Source organism: Athene cunicularia (genome assembly GCF_003259725.1).
Source record: "Athene cunicularia isolate RWA chromosome 20 unlocalized genomic scaffold, athCun1 chr20_part1, whole genome shotgun sequence".
NCBI lineage: Eukaryota > Metazoa > Chordata > Aves > Strigiformes > Strigidae > Athene > Athene cunicularia.
The window spans coordinates 9,571,785-9,582,866 of NW_020799125.1; positions in this window are offsets into that span (position 1 = coordinate 9,571,785).

Consider the following 11,082-nt stretch of genomic DNA (forward strand, 5'->3'; position numbering starts at 1 on the left):
TGAGCGGTTTCATGGCAGGGCCTCAGCCCGGCCGTGGGTCCATCCCCCAGCCCAGCTCTGCTGCCCGAAGGTTGTCCCTGAGCGCTCCCAGCCCAGGGTGGCTGCAGGACTAAGCTGGGGCTGTTTCTGCTTCTCACCCCCAAGGGAAACCCCACTCCCTCGCAGGGAGTCCTGCTCTTTCTGGCACCCTGCTGCCAGCCAGCTCTCGTGCTTTGAGCCCAGAGGGCAACTGAGCGCCACGCAGCAACTGAGCGCCACGCAGCCCTTCGCTCACCACTTCCCCGCAGCGCTGGGAAGGAGAAAAGCAATCAAAAGGCTCAAGAATCTAGAGAAGGACAGAGAGGGGTAACATACCCGTTATGGTTACAGGCAAAAGACAGAGCCGTTAGTGCAAGAAAAGGAAAAACCATCACTTTAATTCAAACACTAAGAAAACCAGCACATAACAGTCAGAGTGGGACAGTGAGAAGTGTTACTGCAGTGCAATAACACCTCCCTCCAGCCCTCCCTTTTTCCCGAGCCCAGTTTTGTTCCTGATTTCTCTGTGTCCTTGTCCCACTGTCACGGCAGGAGGAAGGCAATGGGCATTTTCAGTCAGTCTGCTGCTCTTTCCTACCGGGGTCGAAGCATTGCTCTGCTCCACGAGGCGTCCCTCTCACGGGAGATTCCTCCATGAACTCTCTGTGCCCTGAATCCTCCCCACGGGACACATTCCTCTTGAGGTGCTCTGGTGTGGGTCACCCCCTCGTGCTGCCGTCCTCCATCTCTGCTGGCATTTTCCTACTGGATGTTCCCCCTCCCTCCCCACTTGCCCCAGCTCCCCCAGCACCTCTCGCCCTGGGATGTGGCCGCAGTGACTCCCAATGGTCGATGGTTCTTGGGGTGGGGGGAGGAAAGGCCAGCGAGTGCATTCACTGCAGAGGTGGAGGGGGGAGCACTCCAGCTGATCCCAGCCCCAGGGTCCCCAGGGAAGGGGAGCAAAAGATGCTCCCAATGGCATCACCTTCCTGCTGCTCTCGGAGGGGAGGAAAACCCAGCTGGCCCTGGGGCAGGGCTCACAGGCTGGCAAGCAGCAGGTGGCAGGAGTGCGTGGTTGTCCCTGCATTGAAGGGTGGGTCAGCACCTTCTCTCATCCTCCGAGGTGCTTCTGGCCCCAGGCATCTCTCACAGTCCTGTCTCGTCCTCAGCACGGCTCTGGACACATCTTGGCGCCTTCAAGCTGAGGCTATAGGACCTTGCTGGGGTGCTTGCTGCCAGCCACGCTTCCCCCCACTCTGGCAGCCTGTCCCACATCACTGTTTTGATGTGCTTCCCTGCCAGAGTCCCCTGCTCTTGGTACTGACAAGACTATCAGCAGCACTTTGCCAAGCCAGGGAAGGCTTTTTCACCCAGCAGTGTTTAACCACAAAACAGAGACAGAGTGTGTGCCTGTGTTGGTTTAAGCCCTGCCAGGACAGGAGACCACGTTGCCGTGGTCCCACCCCCACCCTTGGACACAAGTAGGGCACAAACCCCGGGTTGAGATAAGAAGAAATTTAATACAACTGTGTAATAAGCAATCTGAACAACAACAGTAGCAATGATAACAACAATAAACAGCAATAACAGTAAACAAGACAAAAGATATACAGAGAAATACCGCAATGGTTACAGACAGCCTCGTGCTCCCCGCAACCAAAGCCACAAAGAAAAAAGTTCCTGCGCTCGGACCTGATGTCAGCTGGTATGAATAACCCGCCTGGAGATCCCTTCCCCCTCTGCTGGGGAAACTTAACCCTATACTAACTGAACCAGGACAGTGCCTTAAATGTCAGGGACTGGAGGAGGCACTTTGGGCTCTGCTCCTCCTCCCATCTCCCCTGTGGCCGAGCAGGGCCAGGGGGTCTCAGGACCCCAGGCTGCTGGGATGGCCGCGGTGCTAGGACACATTTTTTCCTTCCTTGTCCAGGAGTTCAGTGGGCCACTTATAGAAAATGATGTCCTGGATTCGTTTGCCTTCCTTTCTGTCTGTGAGTAGGTTTCACACTCCTCTACTTTCTTTGAATCTTATCAAGAATATAATTTTTTTCTTGAATCCTTAATCCCAGGAATGAATGCCAAAAAAATAGCTTTGTTGCTTAGTTGTGACTGATCATGAATCACATTAGATTGTTTCTGTTCCCTTATTGGACATGTTGGCTGGTTCCTGGTATGTGTTATTGAATTACTGCTCTGACAGAGAAGAAATAACAACTGAGTGGCAACTGAGTTGATCCAGGAATGAGGCAGGTTTGGGTATGTCACAGAACCACAGCCTTCTTGGTTTCCCTAATCATCGGGAAAAAATCTGAGTTTATGTGTAGGAGTGTACTTAGAGCAGGAAATGGAGCAGTGGGCTTTTGAGGCTTTTTTTCCAGTGTTTCTGAGCAGCCCAAAATCCCAATCATGTGTTAGAGGTGCATTCAGAGCGGCCCCAGGGTACACATGCAGCCTGTCTGGCAGACCCTGAAAAGGAAGGAGGTGTGTGCTCGCTCAGTACTGACGCACGGTGCATGTCTATCAAAGCTATTTTGCTTGGGTTGTATCAGATGTATCGTGCTATGGCATAGTCCACGTGCAGGAAAAAATGGAGATGAGAAATATGGGAGCCCTAATACAATACTCCAGAGAAAGCTTCATACAAGCAGAGATATGGTCGATCATCATAAGGATTTTTCAGACTAGAAGAGCTAGCCACGAATGGGAGATGTAGAGGAGGTTAAATGTGGGCTGAGGAAGGCCCTGTGGGTATCAGGACACTGGAGAGGTGTTTGTTTCAAAAACACTTTTGTGTGGAAGGATCACAAGCCATGCTTGAGCCATTTTCTGTTTCTTTCCTCTTAGTGAGCTGTTCACAACTTTCTCCTGAGTTGCATGCAGGATCACAAAACCTTCTGGACATTATGGCAAAGCAATTAAATGAAGGGAGAAACAGTGGGCACGGTACAGTGTATGTGTGTATAGAAACTTGCATCACTGCAACTTGCTGAGCAAAGCCACTAAACCACAAATGAGGAACAGGAGAAGAAAAGCAACTTGACACTGAACCTTGTATGACCCACCACACGCAGATCATGTGGTTACACCAGCTTGGCAAGAGCAGAAATACTTGTCTTCCTACTCTTCCATAATGTTACTCTGAGGTGCTTATTAATGATGAAATTTGGCTTTCCTGTATCACTTTGCTTTCATGTTGTAGTGTTGCTGTACTCTGGTTTAAGTTATATTAATAATAAATGAAGCAAGACCATCTTTGAGATATAGAAGCTCTTCTTCAGATCCATCTGTCCAGATTCCTTATTTCCTCACACCATCACAGCTACAATACCACAAGGCCTAAAGAAGGGCATATGTGCTCAAAAGCTCATCTTTGTTTTCCAGCCAAATCAGTTATTCTGTTAAAAGTTATTCTCTCTCCTGCCCCACTGAGTTTGCCTCTCCTCTGTCTGCAGTGGGTGGGTTGCAGGTTTGAGCGCAGTTCTGGGACATCGAGTTGCTGGTAGCACTTGCAGTTTGAGGGCTCACAGCAGTTTTGCAAGGCTTCCTGCAAGAAATCTAGCAAAAACTTGATTTAAAACAAAAAGACACACTCTGTCTCAGTTCCTGGAGCTACAACTACAGATTACTTCATTCCTCGATACATTTATGATTGAAAAACATTTAGGTATGTGTTTATGATGGTTTTGTTATCCCTTTGCATCTCAAACTCACCCAGCTTGAGCAGCCATCTTCTGCTGTTTTCATTTCAGTGTTTCTTTACCACAGTTTTCTTTATTAGGGGTTTTGTGTTCCAAAGCAGCTTGCATTAACATAATTAGATAATATTGTGGCAATCAAAGGGTAAATGCATTAACACATTCCCAGGACACATACTGTCCTGGCCTTTGGCTGATCTGTGAGTGTTCAATAAATGAATCATGCCTGAAGTAAAGATGTTTTGCAGAATCAGGCAGATTTTTACTATGAATAGGGAAGTCTCAGCTGGGATTTTCAAGAAAGCCTCAGGCTGTTATGGGCCCCAATCCTTATTCCTGCAGGATTTACCTTAGGCAAGAACCTAAAGGAGTAAAAAAAAAAAAAAAAAAAAAAAAAAAAAGTTTTTCTGAACCTGGATAGTCTCAGATCAGCTGTAGCACCCTGGCCAGAGATCTGGTGACAGTTGGTAACTTTCTGGGAATTTCAGCAAAAATTCAGCTGTGTCTTCTCTTCAGCCTTCAATGCAGACTGTTCATTTTCATCCCTAATGACACCTATTAACCCTGGGCAAAGCAAAGCGTATATCTCAGCCCAGGGGAATGCCAGGCTACCAGGAGAAGTGATACAGCGCTGAAAGGAGCTATGTAACTGTGGCAATCTTTTCTGATTCCATGTTTGTATCTGCACTGCTCTGAAAAGGTGACCTGAGGCACAGCCAAAAGTCCAGCAGGTGACCCAGGGCAGACCCACTTGCCCTTACCCGCTCTGAAGCCTTTGGGCAGCCAGCTGGGTACCTCCTGCAGTGCATCCAGGCCCGCAATGTCAAACTAACAACATACGAAACTCCTGAGTGTCTTGTGTTCTTCAGTGTACGCTGTCTGATGGATTTTTTTTTTCCCATCCATACAAATGCTAAGATCAATTTTCCCTGATTCTTGCCTAGGAATCCTCCTGAGGAAACTCAGGTGAACCATGATCAGCCCACTGACTTTTTTCTTGCTCTTCTCCTGGAAAGTAGGACTAACCCACACTGTTGGGGAACAGTGCTCATGATGTTAAAGGGTTCATTAAAAGGTGAGTGTCAAAGATGACTCATTTGGAGAGTTTCTCCTGGAGTCAAAGGGCAGTTTAAATTGTTTATTAAAAAGCACAAGTGAATCTGCAAAAAGCTGACTTGCACAGAAGACAAACCTCAGGTGACCTCAACTGTCCACCATCAAGAGGTCACCATGAAGAAACTTTTTTGTCACAGTGTTCTTCACTTGTGCCTGGGACAAAAATATGGTCTGTGCTTGGAGATCATACCCTGGTTTCCCAATGCTTGTCACTAGATAAGCCTCAAAGCTGAAGTGAATCTTGGTTTTGGATTCTCTTTTTTGTTTTGCCAGATCAGACTGTCTTACAGTTCGGCAGAGAGATGACATTTTGTTTTGTAAATACCCACAGACAGAACTTGAGATTTCCTTGAAAGGCTTTACAGCTTTGTGAAAAAGTAGACCAAATCTAGTAACGTACTGAATTTCCTTACTGAAATTTCAGGAAGATCAGTGTGATGAAATGTCCTTAGTTCGCCCTTGGGAGAAATGGTACCTTCATTATAACAAAACAGCTTTTTCATATGGAAATAGCAGGTGGCAGGAGTAAAAACAGACCTTCATTTTCAGAAAAACAAATGGAACAATTCCAAGAAAAGTGGAATAGCAGAGCTAGGTTGGAACTGTGCACAGTTTTATTCTGCAAAAATATTCCACTTTTGCCATGACAGAAGTGAGAGAAGGTGTCACCCCCATACACTCTGTGTTTATCAACCCAATCAGTATACCTCAAATACAAGAGTCTGCTGTAAGGACAAGAGTTTAAATATAAATTAGGAAGAAATGTAGTTCAGTTTGTTTGGGAAAGCTCTAGAAAGCCTATCCCAGAGCTGCACATGAAACTTCTGGGGAGAAAAAGCAATTAAGAGCAGTGAATATATGAAATAATCCTTAGTGCCCGTGTCAGGCAAAACTGAACTTACAGCTCTCAGTGCTGTGATTTATTAATCCTTTTATCAGGCTTATTCCATCCTCTAAATTATTTTCCAGCTCTGACTGCTGGTAGATACTTCCTTGGAAGCTGTGGACTGTTAAGCTATTAATGGTCTAGTGGCAGGTGCTTATTAAGAAAAAGACACCTTGAACAACAAACCAGAATAAAGCACCAAAATTCAGTTGGAGATGTGCTACTTCAGAGCTCTCACCTTGACTTCCCTGAGAAAAGTCAAGTTTTTGAGAGTCATTTGTGCAGGGAGGCGTAGGAATGGTCATCTCCTCTTCTGCAACTGATTCACTGCACACCAGAATTTGAGATTCAGAGCAGAAATGGAAGGAGAGAGAATGTTGTCCTATTTAGGAGCAGATAAAACTTCATCCTATGCTGTAAATTCTTTTTTGAAAGTCAGGGTTTGCACAGGATGAAAGCTAAATATTTCATGCATTTATTCCAATTATAAAGAAACTCTTCAGGGCTCTAGGCATCTTGTATAGTTCTTTAAGCTGCAGATGTTTAGGCCTTCAGATAGTTCCTATTTAAAAAGAGCAAAGCAAACACCAAAAAACCCAGGCCAGACTTGTAAGTATGGCCTGAAACAGATACATATTGCTGTGAGAGAAGCTGCCTTTCCCTAGAGACAAACATCATGCCCAGCTCCCCTAGGCTTTATACCAAAGAAGGAGCTCTACCACTCCATGTATTAGGGAGAGGTTTTGCCCATATTTGTCATAAGGGGCCCAGATTCGTCTAAGCTGAATTCACCAAACCCCAAATGGATCCACCCTTCTGCCAAATAGAGGTTTCTCCTTTGGCTGCATCACCCCATCAAGAACCTGTACCCACTGAGGAACGAAACGTTATCAAAATCTTAACAGATCTAACTCGCATTACAACCCAGAAGTATATTTCTTCCATAGCTACTTTTCTAGCAGAAATCACAATTCAAAGGCACCTGGAAATAGCTGGTTGTGAAGAAGCTGGATCTCTGCAAGCCCCAGGCAGCCAAGCCTTGGAGCTGACACTGGCTTGGAAGATCTGCACAGCAGACTGGTAATAAATACCATGAGAGAAAAAGAACGAGAAATCAGGAAATGGGATAGTATTGGTATTTCCTAAGAATCAGAGTTTCCTATGAAATGAATGCTTGCCATGTAATTTCAAAATACCAAGAATTTGCCTTTCTTTAGTGCTTGTCAGAAACAGCTAATAAATGAAGATCGGGGTTTGGGAATTTAACTCTTCAAACCTCTCTTAACGTGCTGCTTTGAAACTGGATTTCCTTAAGGTCATTAAGTTGGCAGCTTTTAAGGGCTTGCTATGTGTTTCTTGGCTTGAAATTTTTTAGGCATTACCTGGCATCAGATGTACATGACAACTCAGGAGGTCTCAAAAGCTACAAAATTTGCAGCATTATTATCCTGTTCCATTTACGCTTGTTTTTTTGCACTGACACTATTTACGAGCTGAACATAATTACCTGAGTTTAATTCATGACCCAGAGTTCAGTGCATTTCCCCAGAAATAGCATTCACTCTTTGGGACACTACTGCCAAAACTGCATTCCTGGAGCTGAATTCCTATCCCATCCAAGACATTTGTTCTGCCCATATTTCCCATCATACTATTTTATACTATTTAGGTCATTTATATTTTCATGCTGCTGCAGTTACTTCTTAAATGTTGCTTTGCCGATTTGCAATTATGGTCTCAAATGTGTTCCCTAAGTCACCTTCGGACCTTTAAACACCTTCAAATTAAAATAGCTATTTGACTTCAGTCCAAATTGCATTTAATAGGAAAGCTGTACTAAACCACTTGCATTCCTTGGACAGAAGGAAGAACTGAAAGGTGCCCAAACAAAGTATTATTTAGTCTAGCATTTAGCTGGCAGGGACCATGAGGAAAACCTGCTGCTCTTTGCTTTAAATGTCGCTTTAATTAAAGCTAATAATAATGCTATTAATAAGCCTATGCAAGATGTTTATCCCTGATCCCAGTTTGGTTGTAAGTTTAATTCTAACTAACTTAATTCTAGTTTTAACTTCATCACAGCTGTCTGTAATGTCACAAGCAGCTTAGGTACAGAGAAAATACAAGACAGACATGAAATGTATAAATTCTTCCCGTGGGACTTTTTAAATTTCCTGTTGCAGAAATGTTCATTTGAAAAATACTGATTGTTTTCCCTTTCTGTGTCCCGTGTTGCTTTCTGACAAGCCTCCTTCTCATCTCCACCAAGTACAATTCAAGGCAGCACCACAACCAGCACTGACTGACAAATGATGAAACTCTTAATACTCTGACCAGGCTTCTGCAGACATCCCAGCCATCAGTTCCAGCAGGCCAGCCGTGATTGCTGTCATAAACCACTATGCTAATCCCATTTGGGATCTGTCACCTCATGCATTATCTAGTGAAACAACTGAAACGTCCAGGCTGTAGACTCTCATACATAGAGGAGAAGGTAGAGAAAATGCGTAACAGAAGAATCAAGAAATAAAATATACTTAGTAGATGACATTTTGTGAGTGTTTTTCCTACAGCATGAAAGCGTTAACATCCTCCTTTTTCATCCAGAGAAAGACTGCTGGATAGCCGGGCAGGACCTCAGTTGCAGGGACAGTGATCGTGCAGTGCCATCAACTGTTTGCTTCTGGTATCCACATCATCTGAGACATTGCTTTCAGCAAAAATGACGGGAAAAAATTACAAAAATTGAGTAACTCATCATGATTTTATTTCCGGATGAATTTTATCAATTTAAATAATATTTTGCTACAGAACTCGGGTTCACTTTTCTTGTGCAAGAAGCCGGACACCTGAGGGCAGGTACCTTGCTGTTGAAAGCAGCAATTGAAGCAGCTCAGGCACTTGTGCCATCTGCTGGGAACAACTTATTGTAATGGTCCTGCTCGCACAGGGAGCAGACCCAGCCCTTCTTGTTCGGCAACAGGCCATCTTTGACAATGAGGTTGTTCTCATTCTTTTAACTATTATTGATGCTAAGTAAATTTAATGTTAGAAAAGCATTTTGAAGACTGAAATCCTCTCTCTGTAGTGAAAGCAGTCACAAAAACCATGAATAAACTGTCCCTGTACACCTCAGCTGTCTGCAGAGAGGCTTCTTCTAAAGGTGAAGCCTATTATGTAGCCAGGGAAGAGCACAGGTCTCAGTTCTTGTAATGAACCACTCCTCTAATGACAAGACTCCATCTTGGTCATGAGCTGTCTCCTTTTTTTGGAGCAGAATCCTGTGATTTCCTTCCTTGTGGTGTTATTCTATGCGTGCCTGCAGCTCACCGTGAGCATGCCAAGAAGCATGCTCTGAGCGCAGCCATTCTGCCCTACGCAGAGCAACGACAGGGTTAATGCTGACCAGGTGCTAAAGCCAAATACCATTTGTACTTCTTCACAGTTATTTACTTGAAATGTGTCTCTTCAGAAAAATGCAAACCGGTGCTTTTTCTACTGGAAAGCCAGACAGGCTAGTCTCTGTGTTGACCAGAATCTTTATTCATGGATTGAGCCCATGCCCGAGATAAAGGCTGTAGTTTCACTGAGTTTTGAATCTCCTGTCCCAGATCCTTTGAGCTGCATCACAAGCGAATGTGCACTTCTTCCTCTGAAAGGTGACACTTTGAAAAACTTGATGCTGTTGCAACATGTTTCAGAGCTGAGGTTTGGTGTTAGTTCCAGCCTTCACCCTTCTTCTGTGCCTGGAGAATCTGCAGGATGCATTGCTTCTGTCTCCCACCAAACCAGGCATACAAGGACTATGAGGACTGCAAGTAAGAGAAGCTCACAGAAGAATGAACTGTATTATTAACACAATTGTCTCTCAGTGGCCTCTGGCCCACCAGCGACCCAGCCGCAGGACTTGCAGCATGCTCTGTAAAAGCAGAGGGTGGTGTTTTCACCTTTGTGACTACACAGTGCTGAATTGCTCTACCTGGATATTGTGATGCAGAATGCACAGTCCAAAAATACCCAGCTAAGAAGGGTTGCAGGCACTTCAGAGGTGATGATCAGAATTTGATCTGGAGAAATTTGAGGTATGAAGTGAGCTGGGTGCACCTCACTGGAAGTGGAAGGCATGAGCTCTGACAATGTGGGCAGGACGAGCCAGAGTAGGCAGCAAGATGAGAAGGTTAAAGGAGGTACAGCAGGCAAATAAACGAGAGGTGTCAACAGCACACTTCTAAAAACCAAGTATTATATGTGGATATACATGAAAGGAGTACTGAATACAAGTAACTCTGCCATGAATCAGCACTCCCAAGGGCACAGCAAGAACACTGGGAATGGTCCAGATGGAAACTGGGAAAAGAGGGGCTAGGAAGATCAGGGGAAAAATCAAGTTTTACCTATAAAATGAAAAAAACAAGAGGGAGAGATGACAACAACTGATCTAGCTGAATCAGTGTTTGCAGCTTAAGATTACTCACGGGTGCCAAGTAATTTTCCTCCTGACTTTCCAAAGTAATTAACCTTTGGACCAAGACTAAGCAGGAAACTAATGAAGTCCTTCCATCACCGAAAATGAATCTGACAGTGACTTTGACAGGACCAGGATTGTATCTGAAAATGTAAGAGAAAATTTGAGAGTGCCTTTCAGCCCCAGTAATAATGCTTTGACAAGTGGTGCTGCTATAAACTTGAGTCTTGGGAGCTGGGGGCGCGGGGCTGTGGATTTGGTTATTTCTTAGCCAAAGGATTACATGTGTTATAAAATTGAGCTCTTTTTTCCATGGATTCCGTCTTGGAGATGAAGCTAGACTTTTCCTCATGCCCCAGAAATGCTCTCCTGCCATTTCTCTAGTTAATGTCGTTTATTACACTTGCATTGCATAAGTTACCTAGCCGATAAGGATCTTGCTTTTTTCAGCAAAAACATGCAATTTAAATTGTAGGGAGGAGACACCATTAAAACAGTGTTTAAAGGTGGCCTTGCAATTCAAAGCATTTGTGAACTTTCATTTATGGGAAGGTGCACAGAATAGCACCCATTGCCTGTGGCCCTTAGTGTGAGGTTCAGCCAGCGAACGTAAGTGAGAAACGGCAAGAAAACCCAAAACGCTGAAGTTGCTGCACTTCCCAGGCGGAACGGCTCTGCCAGGGATGCCCAGCCCGCCCCACTGCGGTCGGGTCGCACGGACCAAGGATTCCCTACGTGTGGGAGCGAGCTCCAAGGAGACAAAGAGCTCAGCCTGAGGGGTGCCGAGGCGTGAGGGAGCGAGCAGGCCCGATTCTGGCCGGGTTTACCCAGCAGGCGGAGGCCGACAGGCCCTCGGCCACCTCGGCCTCCCCGCGCAGCCCCTCCTCGGGGCGGGAGCGCCG